Here is an 18,603-nt window from a genome sequence, read left to right as displayed (position 1 = left end):
CGGGGTGCAGGGGGGCCCCCCCGGACCCTCGGTACCCCTCACGACTGTGCCTGGAAGTGCCTTTTGCCTGCCAAGGCGTCTCGCGGGCGACGCGCCAAGCCTCCTCTGAGTCAGGGAGTGACCGTGGCCCCGGGCGGCGCACAGGACCATCCTGTCTCTCTCGGTTCTCCTGCTGCTGATCCGGCTGCCCTAAAACAGGCCCCTGCAAGCGGAGGGGAGAGCCGCGCCTTCCCGGGAGCGACCGGCTTCGACTCCGAGAAGTAAGCCTCTGCGCCCGGGCTGTCTTGTCGGGCTGTGCCCCTGTTCCCGTGTGTGCCGCCAGAGGCAGCTGCGGCGGGAGCTGGCAAACACGCGTTAACCTGGGCACGGGGCTTCCTAACTGCTGCCCCTCCGGACCCCCACAACGAGCCCTCTTTCTGTCTTCGTTATTTGCATCTGAAAAGGCTTCAGAGGCCCGAGCGCCTCCGTGAGGCAGACGGGCAGAGGCTACCGTGGGTTACAATCTCACGACGCTTGTGTGTTACAAAGTACATACCCGCAAGAACACAGGTGAGCACCTCTGGGTACCTGGGCGGTGGATGGATGTCATCGGGTGATAACGCCTGCTTGGTAAATAATGAGGACATTTACTGTCACACAGAGCCACGCGCCAGTCCCCGCCAGCCCCTCCTGAGCGTGCGCTGGTCACGTGCTTAGGCGGCTGGCAGGTGTGGGCTGCGCTTCCTTATTCTTCCGCACCGGACCCCTCAGGCGATGCCTGGCCCAGGAAATGCTTCCCGCGGCTGGCTTAACGAGCCGTGAATTGATGCCGCCATCTCGCAAGCCCACCGCCTGGCTCACCAAAGCCATCTCTTCGGGAGACAAACAAAACCAAACGACCGCCACTAGATCCGGCTTATCAGGCGCAGCACGAGGGGGCTGAGTGCATTTTCCGAGTGAGGCTCTGTTGTGGGGGAAACTTTCATTTTTTAATGAAAATATCAAGATTGGAAACTAGTGTGCCCATCAGGAAAAGCTACTGGGGACACGTGACTGTGCCCACCGGCCCGCGGCGCTCCGGCCCTGACGCGGCCCGGGAGAGGACTCCGTGCTCACTGATCGCCGAGGACGAACCAGCCCGCGACGCTCCTGTTTACGGAGATCTGTCGCCTGCCGTATCTGATTCACCCTCAGGTCTGTGTCGCAGACAGGCGAGGACCAGGGGGAGGGGGCGGGGGCTCAGGAGGCCCCCAGCCCTGCGGCCCTGGGCGACTCGATGGGACGGACGGCGCCTCGGCTGTCCTCAGTGGCACGAACGGCCTTGACAGGTGATCTTGACATCCCGTCCCCTGAAACTGAGGCTCAGAATGTTTACCCAGCTCACCCAACACCTCACAGACATTTGGGACCAAAATACAGGGAAGCGAGAGGCCCCCCAACACTGGTAGAGCGCCGCTTTTGAGGGGCTTATCCCAGACAGGGAGGCGGATTCGTGGGGCTGAGTCCCCTGGGGAGCTTCTGTGGTGAACAAGCAACGAGAGAGTTTGGTTGAGGGCTGGGGCCCGGGACCGCTCGCTGCGCTGGAAGCTGCTAAGGACCCCGGGACCCTCACGTGGGATCAGCACCCGGCAGACCCGGGAAAGCACAGTTCGCGCGGCTTCCCTGCAGGCCGGTCCAGGCCAGAGCGCTCGCCAGCGCCGTTCTCAGGCTTACTGCTCTCGGCCAGGACAGGCGTTCACAGCTGACTGGGACACGGAGGCGCAGTGTGGGCGGCGTGGCGGGAGCGCACGCGCGGGGAAGACTCGTCCCGGCAGGCCTGGTCCTGAGAGGACCTGGCCCGTGTCCTTTTCCCCAAATGGACAGGTCAAGACTCCTCCTGCGTCAGGCGCAGAGGTGAGCGGAAACCGCCCGGTCTGGCACCACCCGGAGCCCGTGACGCACCAAGCCCCTCGCCTGACATCCACTCAGGGAGGTGAGGACTGCCTGCTCCTCTCACAGATGGGGAAACTGAGGCTCACAGGTGTGACGTCACTGTTCCTCAAGAGTCGTTACTTACAGAAATCGGAGCCCGTGCCCGGCCCGCGGCCCCTTTCCCCCGACTTCCCACGTGGTCGGCCCGCGCTCCGCTCGGTGAGTGGCCCCCGCGCGCAGTTCAGCGCAGGCCGAGGCTGCCACTTCCGCCAAAGCCAGGCGCCGTCAGCTCCGAGGTTCGGCTCACGGTGGCGGACGCCCTCTTCCTGAGCAGCCCCGCGCGATGGAAGCCGCGCGGCCCGCTGAGCCCGGAGAGCTTCCACCACGAACCCGTGGCGAGCCGGACCCGCGCCCGCGCCCGCTGCGCAGTCCCGACTCGCGGCTGGGCCGGGCGTGCCGGGCACGAGAGCCGCGCGCCCTGCGCTTCCCGCCGGGCCCGGATCCCGGAGCCCGGAGCCCAGAGCCCGGAGCCCGGAGCCCCGGCCCGGCACAGAGCGGGTGGCGTCGCGCAGTGTGGCCGCTGGGTCCGCACACGGTCGCGGTGGGTCGCCCAGTGCGCCCCGAGACCGCGCAGGGACAGGCGGCCGGCCAGGCTGGTCTCCTCTGCCCTGCGGTAGGTTCAGGGTGGGGACCTGGCAACAGGCGCTGACCCTGGGCTCTTCCTACGTGCCGCGCGACGCCCTGAGCGCTCGGTCCGCACACTGTCTGAGCCTCGTACCTACCCTGCCAAGCGGCTGCCACCTCCTTTTATCGGTGAATCTCAGAGGGGCTTAGTGATTTCCCCAAGGACGCAGAGCAGGGATAGGGACCCAAAGCATCCCTGAGAGCGCGAGTCCTTGACCTCGCGCCAGGCTCGTGGAATTGCTGACTGGCAGGAAAGGGCCCCCTTCATCGCCGCTGAGAGGCTGCGATTTTTGGAGCTGACCTACCCATCCTGCCTCCAGGTGGGGGAGCTGCAGGTCCCCGGCTGGAGCTGACGCAGGAAGAGCCCGGCTAAGAGACACAAGAGCTTTGTTTGTGTCTTGGTGACAATTCTGCTTTAAGCTGAATAAACGCCAAGATTTTCAGCTGCATGAGCCAATAAATTCCATTTTTGCTTGAGACAGTTTCTGTCAAGTTTCGTCACATTCAATAGAAAGGTTCTCAACTGCTTCAACAGCCTCTCATTTTTCACGACTTAAATCAAATGTGAAATCTAAAGATAAAGTTGCCTTTTTTTTTTTTATCAAGATAGAAACTGAACACAAAGTGAGACAGGCGGCTGGGTAGGGGCTGCCTCTCCGCCCACCACCAGGTGGCGCTGCTCAACCTGCTGCCCCGGGGCCTGTGCTATGCCTCTGCCTCTGGAGTCAGCTTTGGGCGGCCCCAGCTCTCCACACGCGCAGGGAGCAGCCTGCTACCCCATGCGCTCTCCGCCCTTGTTACAATGCACGGCCTCCCTTACCACCACACAAACTTCAGAGAAAATGTGCTTTGGCATATGGTAAAAAGTTAGACTTGGACGTCGGCAGCAGCCTGGATCAGGAGAAGGGGCGAGGTGGGTGAGCAATGGCGCCCGACATAAATGCGAGGCTGCGGTCCTTCCACACTGCGGGCATAGCGCTTGAAGATCAGCCCTTTCTGCTTCAAGTGAGAGAAAACGGGGCGCCGGGCGGTGCGTGAGGCCGGCCTGCGGGGTCCAGACGTCCAGGGCAGCTTTCCGTTTAATCCTCATTGCTTATTTATGCTCCTGGCAGCATGAAACCATCTCCAAACTATTTCGTCCACAGCTGATTAATGTGTTTTAGAATTTTTCCTCAACTATCAGCACGGATGAGTTGATTAGCGCATTAAATTTTTTCCTCTCCTTTCAGCATGCACTAAATCACATTTGTTTTAATTCATTGATTCAAATTAGAGATGGTTGCCCTCTGACAGGTCCCCATTTCGCAGGGAGAAATAATTCGAAAAGTTATTTATCTTAATGTCAATTACGACTAGCTAAGTGGACATAACTTCAGAGGTTCGGACTCACTGAACAGTAGTCCCCGAGTCCTGTGAGGACGTTTGCATCCTCAGGAGAGTTCTGAGAAATAAGAACTCTTTATTTGGGGCTCTGGGTCCTGGCAGACCCTGCCTGTCATCCAGGGTTGGCATGGTGGAGACCGACCATCTTAGAATCCTGTCTACTACCTAGTAAAAAAAATCGCAGTTTGTGTTTTTTTCTCCTCTGATGATGTCTAGCTATGACGGTCTCTAGTACAATTTGGTTAAAAACGTGAGACCTCCATGCTCACCTATGAAAAGGGAATAAAAACCTGGTTCACTGAGGACACTTTTGGTTGAAAGGAAGAAAAAAACCCCAGCTCAGACTTCATGACAATGAGAAAAATCTAGAATTGTGTGGGTTTCAGGCACAGCGCGATCAAGGATCCCGCTCCATTTCTCTGTGATAACCCTGACTTTCTCCTTCTCTTCCAAGACCACGTGGCTTCGCTCGTGATGAGTGAGTGACCGTGGGTCATCCAGGTGCTGACGGCCCACTGGGCGGGTGGGCGCTTCTCTTCCTCCAATCATCTCCTCTGCTCGGGCTCTGCTGGGTCCCGGCTGTGGCCGGAGTGGGTGGGGTCGCCCGGCCTGACACGGATCCATCGCGGCCCACTCCCGAACCCGGAGCCAGGGGGTGTGAATCAACCGTGCCCAAGCCAGGGCGGCCACACGATGCGGAGGCTGCAGTGGTTACTCAGGAGGGGACAGTCCCCACTGTGTCACAGACGCATTGCTGAACCAATGGAGTCATTGGTTTCCACGCTGGTCACCCAGCTCCCACCCTACGGGAGCGCACATGTCCCCAGGACACAGGTCACAGCGGGCAGTTCTAGTAAGAATGCGTCAGCTCGCCCAGGGTCCCACTACAGGAGGCCCCTTCTCACGTTGACGCACGCAGGTGACTTGGGGGTGTGGTGTCCGGGACCACAGAGGGAGTGAGGAGAGGGTTCGCACCTTGTGCAAGGTTCACAAAGAGCCCCTGCTCGGGGACTCCCAGGGCCCGCCTGCCACCTCGGGTCCCACGAGAGGAGCTGCGACTCGCCCTGTGCTCTTGCTGCTGAAGTGGGGGGCAGGGCCCGGCGCGGGGCTGGCTCAGGGCAGGCTCGGTGCCTCAGAACCCTGCCGGGGTCGGAGATGTCGCCGCAGGAAGCCACGTCCGGTTCACTGCCAGTCGCACGAGCCTGGGTTCGGGTGACAGCTGGCTGCTGAGGCTGAAAAGGCCGACGAGCCCCTCTCACGCGGCCTGGGCGTTCCCCGTGTGCCCCTCCCGGCGGCAGCGAGCGAAGCGGGGTGCGGGGTCTGCGGGGAGGGGACAGGGGCGGACGGGTCGAAGGCGTCCTTGTCCTCCCTTCGCTGAATGACACCTCCGCTTCCTGCGGAAGGTCACGGGAGTTATCTGCAGGTTCCCATCCTGACACCGCGAGTTTTTTTTCTTTCACTTTCTGTTAAGAGCTTGAACACTATGCAAACGCCCTGCATAGAGCCAAGCACACTTTATTTATTTATTTTTTAACGGATTGGTTCTGATGAAAACTGATGTGGATCAAGGGGAGCTGGTTTTCCGCAGCTCCGGGTCCGTTATCATTCTTCTGCCTTAAATGAGTTTCTGACACATTTCAAACCTCTGCCGAGGCGGACTGCGGGGGAAGCGGCTCATTACCACGAATTACCTTGACACCAGCCCCGTCCTGGGGCGCCCGGCGAGGCTGAGCCCGAGCCCGAGGCGGAGGCCGCGGCCTCACAGACGCCCCGGCGCCCGCGGCCCGGCCCCGCGGCCCTGGCCGAGCGCCCGCGACTCTGCGGCTGAGCAGGGCCGGCTGTCCGCGCCCGCAGGGTCCCCGAAAGGGGCTGCTTCAACACGCATGCGCACACGCCACACACGCACACACACCCCGCCGCACGCGCACACGTGTGTTACGCACACACGCACACGCGTGCATGCTGCGGGTCCGCTCACGCTCTTAGCCCCAACCGCCAGATTCAGTGACTGAAATCACTGGGCACGTCTGGGGCCACGTGGAAGCCCCGGGTGCGGCTTCGCCCGGAGGGACCAATCGCCGTGCAGCACACCTGCTGCCCGCCGCGCCCCGCCCCTCCCCCTTCCGTCCCCCTTCCCTCCCCCTTCCTTCCTCCCTCCCTCTCCCTCCCTCCCTCCCTCTCTCCGTCCCTCCCTCCCTCCCCTCCCCTCCCTCCGTCCTTTCTTGCCATTCTGCCTGTGTCAGCCAGGGTAGGCTCGGTCGCCCTGTTGTAACAAGTAGCCCCCAAATCTCAGTGACTCGACATAACAGGGCTTGCGCCTCATTCGTCACAGGTTGACCGCACACGGTGGAGGGCCTCTGACAGCTGTCGCCCTCAGAGACGGAAGCGACCGGGCTCCGTCCCAGCCCAGCTCCCAGTGCCTTCGAAGCAGGTGAGGAGGGGGGCGGGTCGCAGGCGGTTAGAGAGCGTCCATCCACAGCTCACGCGTACTTCTTTGCCCACCTGGCCCTGGCCAGAGCCAGTGCTATGGCCGCCGTGGCTTGAATGGACCGGGGAACCGCGGTTCTGCCATAGGCGGGGAGGAGAACCGGAAATGCTGGAGAACCGCACCGGAAGGGCACAGCTCCGCGTCAGTGCGCCCGGGGTGCTGTGACCAGGCACCACGAAGGGCCAGCTTCACCGCGGACACTGCCGGGCTCACGGTTCCGGGGGCTGGGAGCCCGAGACCAGGGCCCGTCACCCCACCTCTGCCTCTTCCCTGCGTGCGTGTCCGGGTCCACGCGTCCCCTGTCATAAGGGGACCCTTCACGCTGGACCACGGCTCCCCCACAGTGACCTTTCTCACTCGATCGTCTGCAAAGACCCTATTTTCACACAGAGTCACGTTTACAGGGACTAGGGGCTGCGACTTCCACATCTTGGGGAGACTCAGTTCACTCCAAAACACCTCCCAGCTCCATAGACCTTCAGTCAGTGTGAGCTGTCCCCTGAGCAATCTCTCTCCAGATCCTGGGACGAGAGAGGTAAAAAGATACTGTCACCTCTGTCCCCACAACTGCGTCTATGGATGCACCCAAATCTAGTGACAGGTGACGAGAACATAACCAAATCGTCACTTGTGACCTAATCCCGAACTTTGATCTGGGACCCACAGGGGTGGATAAGCGTGCGTCTCTGGGTCCGAGACATTGCATGCCACAGGCAGGTGTGGAGCAGAGCCTGGCCTTCGCAGCACCGAGACAGGGGACATGTCACTGAATCGTCCCCCGCTCTAAGATTCCTGGGAAGAAACATACCCACACGGCATGTAGCGTGTGGGGGTGTGGCTTACAGGACATGTGTACAAGTGAGGACAAAGGCTCAGTCGCCGGGGGAGGGGTCCACAGGCTGGGACGCAGAGCAGGGTCTGCTGGAGGCTCCGCAGACTCCAGCCACCGGGAGGAGTAGCCTGTCTCTGACAGCTCATCACCCACTTGTACCATAAGTATTTACAGGGTGCCGACCAGGCATTTTCTAGGGCTGGGGACGTAGCAGTGAACGCAACAGACACCCCTCGTGTCCTAGGGAAGCTGACGATGAAAGGGGGGCTGTGTCAGTCGGGGTTCTCCAGAGACACAGGGCCCCAGGGGAGCAGGCTTTGTCGGGGCTCGTACGTTCAGGGCTGAGCTTTAGTTCCTGACGTCCTGGGCACGTGTCGGCCTCCAGACGGCCCTGCAGGTTGTCATTCCGATCCCCAAGCTCTAGGTGAGGGCCCTGAGACTCAGCACTTAACCCCCAGCCCAAGGTCAAGCAGCCGACAGCTGGACAGGAGCACGGTGCCCTGGGCTGCACTGTCCCTTCCGTGTGCTCAAGGCCAAGAGGCCGCTGTCCCCACACCGTAGCTGGCTGGTGAGCAAAGCTTTGCGTAGAGGAGACCCTTGTTCACATGGTGTTGAACAAAATTGCTCTCAGATGTCACTTAGCAGAATATTTTCAAGTAAACAATATAATGGGAAAAATAATGGAAAAATTAGAAGAAGAAATGGAACATTCCAGAATCCTGAACAATAATAAGAGGGACTCACAAGAACAAATCATGTCAGACATTCTTTATTGCTTGTTTTCTCCCGATAGGATTTCAAAAAAAAAAACAAAACAGACACAGTTGGTGCTGTATATTTAGACTCGTAAAATGTTTGACGGCACCGTGTGGAATTATCACTGGCAGAATTATTTAAATTGGTTGGGGCTGGAATATTGTCACAAAGATTCAAGGCCGAATCACCGCCTGTGCGCGGAGGGTCATGATGAACGGCAAGGAGAGAGCATTCGAGGACTAGAGCTCGGGGCTGGCCGAAGTCCACGTGTCAATTAACTTCTCCATCAATGATTAAAATAAGTAAAGGCGTCTGTGACATAGGGACAATCACCACCACCGTGACACGACACCAGCACCTCCCACAAGTGTCCTCGGCCACCAACACCGCCATCCCCGAAAGACCACGACGTTAACTGCCCACACGGCCACCATGGCCACCCCTGCAGCCCCTGCCACCCCTGCCACCCCTGCCACCACTGCCACCACGGCCACCCCTGCCGCCCCTGCCACCACTGTCACCCCTGCCACCACCGCCACCCCTGCCACCCCTGCCACCACCGCCACCCCTGCCGCCACTGTCACCCCTGTCACCCCTGCCCCCACCGCCACCCCTGCCGCCACTGTCACCACTGCCACCCCTGACACCATCGCAAAGCCGTAACTCCCAACCCCAGGGCCGACACTGCGTCATCGTCATCAACACTAACACGACAGCATCAGTGACAATCACCACCATCAGAACAACTGAGACACCAGCAACTGCCACTACTATACCCACAATGTCACCTCCACTCCAGTAACAACCGCAACCGCGGGGACAAGCATACCCAGAACCACCGCCATCGCCATGGCAACAAAGACGCCACTGACAATGGCAGCCACCACGGAAATGGTGACACCGTTACCAGCCACAACCAGAGCTGCGCCAATGCAGTGGCCAGGGCCACCGCGGGAAGCCTGGCTGGAAAATCAGGATGGACGTGGGCGGCACCGCAGGGCTGTGCTTTGTCCCGTCTTTGAATCCGGACCCTGGCGAACGGTCCCCGTCACGACTGTGCGATGGTGAGGAAGGGCTGGTCCGGCCTGGTTCCCTCCATCGCCAGGTTCACCTCCGTGGCTGAAAGACAAGCGTCACCAGCAGAGGCGCCACCAGCCCCTCCCCGTCCGTGACGGTGGCATTGGCCCGGAGCGGGCGCGTCGGGGAACAGTGGAGACGTGAGGACGGATTTCGCACCGGGAATCGCCACGGACGTGGCCCCTTGGTTTCGAGGGCGGCCCGCTGGATGGCCCGTCATGACAGGCTCTCCGGAGGCTGGTCTCCACCTTTCCCCGACACGTGCCGGCACCGATGACTCGGTCCCCGACAACACGCACGGTTCGCTGGCTTCTCGGAGGCTCAGTGGCCTGGTCCTCACCATGACAACCAAAGAGGCACGTGGAGCTGACAGCCTCACGGCCTTGTTTTACTCACCGGAAAACAAAGACCGTGAGAGGGAAGCGACTCTCCCAGGTCTCACGGGAAGTCAGCGCCTCTCCAGAGGGACAGTCGCCTTGTCCCCCCACCTCCCACGCCCACTCCACGGGCTCGCGGGAGAGGAGGCCCCAAACCCTCTCGGCTGGTCCTCCCGTATCTTCTGTCTCTCCTGATTTCTCTTACTTACGTAATTCCTGGGTTTCGTGAGGGTTGGACCCAGCGTGTTTTTAGAGTCACAGAAGACTGTCACCACAGTCCCTGGGCCACCGCTTCTTTCCACGCCGGGCTTTGCTAGCAGTCTGGTGCAGGAACAGCTTCTAGAAATTCTCCTGCCGCCCGGTATGTTCGCCCACCGAGAGCTGACCTGAAGATGCAGGAGCAGGGGCTGGATCCTGGCGGGAAAATGTCTTTTCCTGTCCGCACCGGATTACCTGGGAATCTACAAGAGATGGTGGTTCCAGGCACACAGAGCCCAAGCCGGTGTGAGCCGCACGCCTCCCAGCACAGCGTCAAGGCAGCGGGGGAGGGTCGGGTGGGGCCGGCTGGCCCCGTGAGGACGTGGGGACGTGCAGACATGGGGACATGGGGACGTGGGGACGGGCGCCCTCGGAGACGCGCTCGGTGCTGCCGCGCACACAGTCACCACACACAGGGGAGCTTTGCCTTCACGGCGGAAACTGCGAGATACACTAGCGTCGTGTCTGTAAGGATCAGGCCTGTAGCAGGGACACCATCGGCAGTACCTGTGGGTGACACGTCCGGTTTCACGCATGCCGCGTGGATCACGTCTCCATCCACCCAGGGTCGCTCGTCCTCACCGAGTCTAGAATTCCGGGCTGAAGCAACCGGCAATGCCATCAAGCCAGGGGAAACGGCTGATGCAATGAAGGTTTCAATGACAAGACTGACTCCACGAAGTCATCGATGCGTCAATCCGTACCGTGTGGGATGATCTGATTAGAGCGACGTAGATCGTACCGCACGGCGGCGGCCGTAAAATGCACTGACTTCCGATGCATTTTTTAAAGGCTTTCAGGATTATGGATCACGCCCAAAATTCAAATACGAGGGCACGCGGGATCCTAATGGAAGCCAAAAACATAAACTAGAAGAAAACGTACCCAACGGCCTGTCAAGATTTCGAATGCACATGATTTTGCCTCATTTTAAATAAATATTCGCTCCGGAATCTAACTTTGTATACACACTTGTGTTGTAAATGCGAGAGCCCCCCACATTGTGTGAGGCGCCCGCCCCACGCGGTGGAGAAGCCTCTGCAGGGGGAGGGCTCTGCAGGGCCCGGCCCCCCGGGGACAATGACCCCCCGGGGACAATGACCGTCACTGACTCAGTCCTGCTCCCTGGGAACCTCACGGTCCCTGTCCACCGCTCCGCTGTCACCTCGGGCTCCTCCGGGGCACTTGGGGGAGGCACGAGGTCATGGCCTCTTGGAGGACTAAGGCTGGAGGGCGGGGCTTCGCTTTAGGTTCACACACTCGGAGCATGCGCGGGCGAGGGCTGTGTGGTTGTAGCTGCCAAGAGCGGTGCTCGCAGCGTCGGGTCTGCCCCACTCCCCGGGCCCAGCAATCACAGGGAAGTCCCCCCCCGCCCCCACCCCGACGCCAGCGTCCCCGTTCCCGTCTCCTGAATGGTGGCTTCCGTGAGACCCCCGGAAAGGGCGCCAGCTGTGCCCACCGCGGCCGGCCGGGCTCCGCTGCCTTGCTAGGAAGGATGAATGCGACTCGCGAAAGGCCGCGGCGCAACGCCTACGTCTCCTCGTTTGTGCTTCCAAACCATCGACTTCCTCGAGCCGCCCGGGTCGCGGCTTCCCTGCGCTCCGCCCAGCCGGCAGGTGCGCCGCAGAGCGGAGCCTCGCGTGAGCTGGCCGCGCAGGAGCTCAGCGCGCACGCGCACGGGCACGCGCACGGGCACGTCCATGCCCACGCGCACGTCCCTGCTGTGCGCGCGCGTTCCTGCTGCGCGCGCGCACGTCCCTGCTGCGCACGCGCACCTCGGCCTGCTCCACGCTCTGCACACCCCCTGGGGCTCGCAGGGCGCACGTCTGTGCCAACCCGCTTCGCCTCGGTCCCCCCGGTACGAGGCATCAGGAAGGACCGCGGAGCCACGTGCCCCTCAGCGGTGGCTGCACTGACGCGTGTGCGCCCAGCAGGTGTCAGACGGGCGGCAGCCCCGCCCCGAGTCCTCGGCGGTGGCGGGTGTGAATCGGAAAGGAAGGCGGAGGCTCGGTGCTCGGCTCTGGCTCCGCGGTGAGCGGGCCCGGGGCGAAGCCTGCGGTGCCAGCTCCTCGGGACTCGTGAACGACCCAGTGAGCCACCCGCAGGCAGATTCCGGGGCCCGGAGCCCGTGGGCTCGGGTGCGTTTAGCCACCTTTAAGGGGACTGTTTGCGAACAATGTGTGTGACAAGTGGGGTGTCCCTATGAGTCTGCACAGATCCTGTTGAGTGTGTCCGTGTGCGTAAGGTGGGGTGAGTGTACCACCTAGTCGGCAGTGGGAGCGTGCAGACTGGCCAGGGGTCAGCTGGAGGTGACAGCCAGCCTGCAGGTGGGGCTGAGGCCCCGGCCCTTCTGGCCCGTACTAGGGGACCCTCGGCACGGCACCCAGCTCTGCACTGTGCTTGCCACACGGGAAGGACTTGCAGTTGGGTCTAAATAAAACGACACGGGCTGAGCAGCAGGGGGCACGAGGCCGTTTCTGGGGCCCTGCTCTGCGTCGCGGGGCCGCTGCCTGTAGCTTCAGAATCCCGCCTCCCGCGTTCAACATGATGGGCCGGCCGCCTAAACGGTCCAGACGCTCCTTTCTGCCTCAGCTACAATCCTCAGGCTCGGTCGATGGCTAGCGGCGGGCGGATTTGGTTGTTTGCAGGTTTTTGGGTTTTGCTCAGCTTTTATAATAAACCAGGTGGCCTCTGCCCGACTCCGACGAGAACCGTCATGACTCAGGCCCCTCCCCGACCCAAGGGCTCGCTGGGCATCTCATGCCATAGTCTCTGCTCTGGGGTCCGGTGGCCAATTTGAGTGCTTGTAACATGAACCTCTAATCGAACAAGTGAGCCGTTCCCCGTGACGTGCTTAGAACAGCGCTGGCCCGGGGGAGCGCTCGGGCAGTGTGGGCTGCTACTCGGCGTTGTTATTAAAAAGCTACAGAAGAGAATCCGCTGTCAGCCGCGCTGGCCCTCGCGCCTGGCCTGGCCTCATTCGCCCCGTCTGTGGCTCCCGCGGGTCTCTCTTCCTGCATCAGGACACGTGTCTGTGGAGCACACGGCAGGTGTGTGGTGTCACGAGTCTTCGATGCCCAGCTTCTTGTCCCTGGAGTGCCCTTAACACTTTCGAAAATCAACGTCATGGAGGTGTGATTTACAAACAACAAAAAGCGCCCGTTTTAAGGGCAGACTCAGGTGAGTTTGGACAAATGCGTAGACACGTGTAACCATACAGCGTGTCTCCGTATTCCGTGGCACTGTGCAGAGAAGTCCCAGCCCAGCTTCTGGACCCAGGTTAACTCAGATCTGCTTTGTGCCTGTTTTAGGATTTCACACACATGGGATCATGTGCTTTCTGTCTCGTTTGCCTTATGTCGCTAAGCCCCGTTTTTATGCTGCGGGGGAAGGAGAAATTTTCCTCTACCCTTCTAGGTTCTTCCAGCTGGTCTAATAATTAAATTGACATGAGACAGATTAACGAGAGAAAAATAACCACGTTTCATTAGAGGTGCATATCCGGCAACCCCACGTACACGCATGAGTCAGAGACCCCCACGTAGACGGGAGGTTCAGAGACAGAAAGATAGTTCTGCCATCCCAAGCTAAGGATGAGGTAGAGCACTCTGGGAGGAAGAGCAGGTGTCCAGTGATGAGGCATTTGCCTCGCCCTACAGACGGGCCATATGAAGTTCGTTCTGGTGACAGCGCTTGCTCTGGGCAGGACCCGGGTTAAATTCTCTGCGGGAGAGGGAGAAGTTTCTCATTAGCCCATACGGTCCGGATTGCCTTCAGCTCAGAACAGTCCTCAGGCCCAAGTGCCACATTTTGGGGGTGCCTGAAGCCCTTTAGCATGTCAGTACTCGGATCCTTTATAGACCTGATGAGTAGTCCTTTGGGTGGCAATGCCATGATTTTGTCTTCCGGTCACCTGTTGATGGACAGCTGGGCCTTCGCCCATGTGGGCAATTATGGATAAAGCTGCCGTGAACACCTGTGAGTAAAGCCCCACGCAGGTGTGTTTTTGTTTCTCTTGGGTAAATGTGCAGGAGCGAATGGCTGGGTTCTGCAGGAAATGTACGTTCGCCTTCACAGCGAACTGGCAGACTGTTGGCCTAGGCGCTCGGTTTTAACGGCCACACGTGACGTTCCAGGTGCTCCCCATGCTCGCGATGCTCGGGGTGACGTCAGCCGCCCCAGGAATACAGTCGTATCTCCTCTTACAAATTTCGACTTGTGTTTTGTCATGACCGAGGATGCCGAGTGCTTGTTCATGTGACGTTTGGTCCTACTATATCTTTTTTGGGCGAGGTGTCCTTTTGCGTATTTTGCCCATTTTAAAAATCAACTCATTTGTGTTTTTTATTGGCTTCTTTACATATTCTGGACGCAAGTGCTTTGTCAGGAATATTTATTATACATTATCCCAGTCTGTGGCTTAACTTTATTTTCCTAATAATGAGGGGTGAGGAGAAGGGGTGAGCGAGGCCAGGACAGACGTGTGGACAAGTGTAGCTAAGAGTAGATTCTCCTCTACAGTTCTTTAAAAAATGAAAAGTGGAAGTTTTTCATTTTGAAAGAAGTCCAATCTGCAATCTTTCTGCTTTGTCCTGTGCCCCATGAAATCTTTGTTTTCCTCAAGATCATAAAGGTTTCAACCATATTTTATTCCAAAAATTCGTACTTTTAGCACTTACGTTTAAGTCTGGGGGCCGCTTCAAGGTAATTTTTCAGTGTGGCGGGCGGTAGGAATCAAAGCTACTTGTTTTGCGCAGGGGTGCTCAGTGGCGTGGCGCCAGCGTCGTTTATGAAAAGACTGCCATCTCCCCATTAAAATCACCTCGTCCTCCGTGTTGAAGGTTAATTGACCATGGAAGCGGGAATCTGTTTCTCGGGCCTCTGCTGTGATCCGCTGACCTGCGTCTGCCCTGGGCCTGCACCACGCCGTCTCCGTCAGCACTGAAATCAGGAGGTATGTCTGCCCCCTAATTCATACGCAGTGGCAGTATTTGGGGCGTGGCCTTCGGCAGGTACTGAGGGTTACATGAGGTCACGAGGGTGGGGGCCCCAGAAGACATAGGGTTAGTGCCTTTCACGCCCCCTCCATCTCTCCCCTTCCCCCACCCAACCCCCACTGCCCAGCCACCAAGCGAACTTGATATTCCAGCCCCGAAATCCGTAGCAAATAAATTTCTGTTGTTTAAGCGGCCCAGTTCAGGATATTTTGAAACAGACTAAGACACTATTTTTCTTCAAAATCGTTTTTTCTTTTTTAGATTCGTTTGTTTTTGTTTTGTTTGCATTTCCAGGTGAAGTTTAGAAGTAGTTGTCAATTCCTCCCCAAAAAAAGTCCGCTTGGATTTTGATTGGGATTACGTTGGATCTATAGGTCAATTTGGGGAGAATTGACATTTTTTAATACTGAGCATTTCAGTCTTGTAGCAAGACATTTCTCTCCATTTATGTAAGTTTTTAATTTCAGCAATTTTTGGTAGTTTTTCAATGTACAGTTCTTGTATCTATATACACATATATAAATATCCCCAAATATTTACATATTTTTACATACTATATATAAAATTAAGTATATGCAACTATACTCAACTATACTGAATCAATACATATCCTTAAATATTTCACTTTTTGGATGCTATTGTGAGCGATGCCTTTTTAAAATTTAATTTTCCTTTTATTGCTATGATATAGAGATAAAATTGATTTTTGTATATTGCCTTTCTTTTCACAGAACTTGCTAAATTTAGTTGTTTGTTCCAGTAATGCTTTTGGAAATTCTTTAAGATTTTCAAATTTCCAAATATAATCATGTCATCTGTGAATAATAAGACAGAGTCGCGGCTTCCTGTCCAATTCGTATGCTGTTTGTTTCATTTCCTGGCGTTGATGGGCCTCCAGCAGAACCGTGAAGAGGAATGGCGAGGCTGGGCGCCCTCGCCACGCTGCCGTGAGCGGGAGGCCGCCACCCTTCAGCGTGATTTCAGCCATGAACCTCGTATTGGTTTTGTTTTTGTGGGGTTCTGTTTTTGGGGATGCTCTCTATCAAGGAGGGTGTTTGCTTCTGTTTTTACTTTGGTAAGAGGTGTTTTTTTTTTTTTTAACATTATGAGTGTAGAATTTTGTCGGATGCTTTCTCTTAATCTATTGAAGTGAACATGTTGTCCCCTTTTCCTTATCAATGTAATCGAGACTCTGAATATTAAACTACTTTACATTCCTGGGATAATCGCCAGTGGGCCTTACCCTTCTTAATAAATACCTGAATGTGATTTGGCAAAGTCGTATTGAGGGTCTTCTCATCTCTGTTGTAAGGGACGTTGGTCCGTGGTGTCTTCCGTGATGGCTCTGACGCCTTCGTTTGGCTGGCAGCTCACAGACGAGCTGGGAAGCATTTACTCCTCTGTTTTGTGAGCGTGGTTGTGTAGGCCCGGTGGTGTGAGCCTCCAGTATGAAGCCATCTGGAGTCGAAGTTCCCACTGCAGAATGTTTTGAGTTGTGAAATCAATTGCTTTCATAGGTATAGAGCTATCCAAGAGAATTTTTTTCTTCTTATATAAGTTCAGTAATTTGTATCTTTCAGGGGATTTTTCATTTCATCTGAAGTGTTGGACTTATTCATATAAATCCCCTTATTGCCTTTTTTTTTTTTTTATCGGAAGGATCTATGTCCCACTGTCATTCTGACTTAGTGGCTTATATGTCTTATTTTCATTAGTCTAGGCGGAGTTTATAATTTTCACGTTTGTTTTCAGAAAACAAGTTGATTTTTTCTAGTGTTTGTTACTATCCTATCTCATTGACTTCCACTGTTATTTTATTTCCTTACTTTTACTTATTTTTAATTTAATTTGTTCTTTATTTCTAGATTGTTAAAGTGGGAAAATTCGGTCGCTGGTCTCACAGCTTGATTTTTTCCCCATATTAACATTCAAAGTCATGGGTTTCCCTGTGCACGCTCTTTCAGCTGCATCACACCAACTCGCATGTTGCATTTGCATTAGTATTTGCTTCCAAATACGTTCTAATTTCCTTTGTGATCTCTTCTTTGTATGTTCATCGTATTCAGCTTAAAATATTTTCTAATGTCTCTTTAAACTTCCTTTTTAAAAGAAGAACGTTATTTAATTTCTAAAGATTTGGGTGCAATTCAGATTTTTGTTTATTATCTTAAATACAATTTTATTGTTATCAGATCCCATACTGTCCATGGTTTCAATATTTTGAATTTATTGAAACTCGGTATATAACTCAGCATGACTTAAATCGGTGACTGCTACACATGCATTTGAAAAGAAAATGCAGCCTCCTGATGTTTGGGATAATTTTCTATAAATGTCAAGTGGTCAAAAGGATTGACAGTGCTATTCGAGTCTCCGATACCATCCTGATTTTCACCTAAATGTCCCAGCGGTACTGAGAGAGGGCTGTCGACGCTGTGATTGAGGATGGCCCTGTCCTCGTTTGCTCTGTCCGTTTTTGCTTGGAGCGCTTTAAGGCTCTGTTATTAGTTGCATACACATGTAGAGCTGTTAGGTCTTCTGGATGAACAGACACCTTTATTATTATAAAATAGTCTCTCTTTGTTGTCTCTGGCAAGATTTCTTCTTCTAAAATCTACCGTGTCAGAAATTAATGTAGCCACTCAACATTTTTATAATTTTTTTAAATTAATTAACCTACCATACTGGCTCATAAAAGTTAACTCTTAACTTTTCAGAAATTTTGCAAGCTGGTGGAAGTCACATTGTAGCTTGAAATTGGCCATATTGGGAGTATTTATAACATACAAATCAGCAATTTAAATATTTGTATTTGGTACAAATCAGGGCTTTTACTCCTCCAGGGGTCTGGTTATTAAACACTTACCAGCACACCGCTGGTTTGGTTTGGTTTTGTGTTTTCACGGTCTGACGATATCTGCTTTAATTAGCTTATTTGGACGTTTACACTGAACGTGATTATCAGTACGATCGGGTTCGAGTCTGACATCTTTCTGTTCGCATCATCTTTTTCACTCTTCTTTCTCCTTTGTCTCTTGTCTTACTTTGGATCTGTTATTTTTGGTCTTTAATTTTATCTCCATCTCTGGCGATACCTGTTTGCTTTAATTTTTTAGTTATTTATATAGAGCTTATTATAGGCATTTTAACTAATCACAATATAACTTAACCTAATTCTATGCCATTTCATGTAGAACGTAGCGAATTTATAATAATAAACATTCATTTCCCCTCATTCTTTGTGTTAATGTTGTCATATATTTTGACATGTCAAACTTCTACATTTGTTTAAACTCTGCGGAACACTGTAATTTTTTTGCTTTAAACAATAAATTACCTCTTTAAAAGTCAAGATAAAAAGAGCTTGTTTTAAATTTACTGACAAATTTACCTACAAATTTGCCATTTCTGGGTTGCTTTTTTGCCATGTGTAGATCTGAATTACCTTTGTTATTTTCTTTCAGCCTGAAAAACTTAACCATTTCTAAGTACAAGTGTGCTAACCACAAATTCTCTCAGCTTTTGTTGTCTTGTAAGATTTTACTTCCTCCTTTAAAGATGCCATTTTATTGTCTCTGTCTTGCATCATCTTTCATGAAACATCTATGGTAAGTCTTAGCTTTAGTCCCCGGTACGGAGGTGTCTTTTGCTACCATTAATATTTTAAAGATGCTCCCTGTCACTGGTTTTCAGGGATGGGCGACTATGTGGCTTTGTGCGGTTTTCTTTATGTTTATCTTGTTAGAGTCTATTAGGCGCATTGTATCCGTGGGTTACAGTTTTATCAAGTAGCAAAAATTTCAGTCATTATTTCTTCAAAAAACGTTCTGAGTGCCCTTTTCATCTTCTGAGACTGCAACT

Source organism: Rousettus aegyptiacus, unplaced genomic scaffold (assembly GCF_014176215.1).
Source record: "Rousettus aegyptiacus isolate mRouAeg1 unplaced genomic scaffold, mRouAeg1.p scaffold_m13_p_1, whole genome shotgun sequence".
In the NCBI taxonomy this organism is placed as follows: Eukaryota; Metazoa; Chordata; class Mammalia; order Chiroptera; family Pteropodidae; genus Rousettus; species Rousettus aegyptiacus.
The sequence above is the reverse complement of the archived record's forward strand: the minus strand, read 5'-3'. Positions refer to the sequence as shown.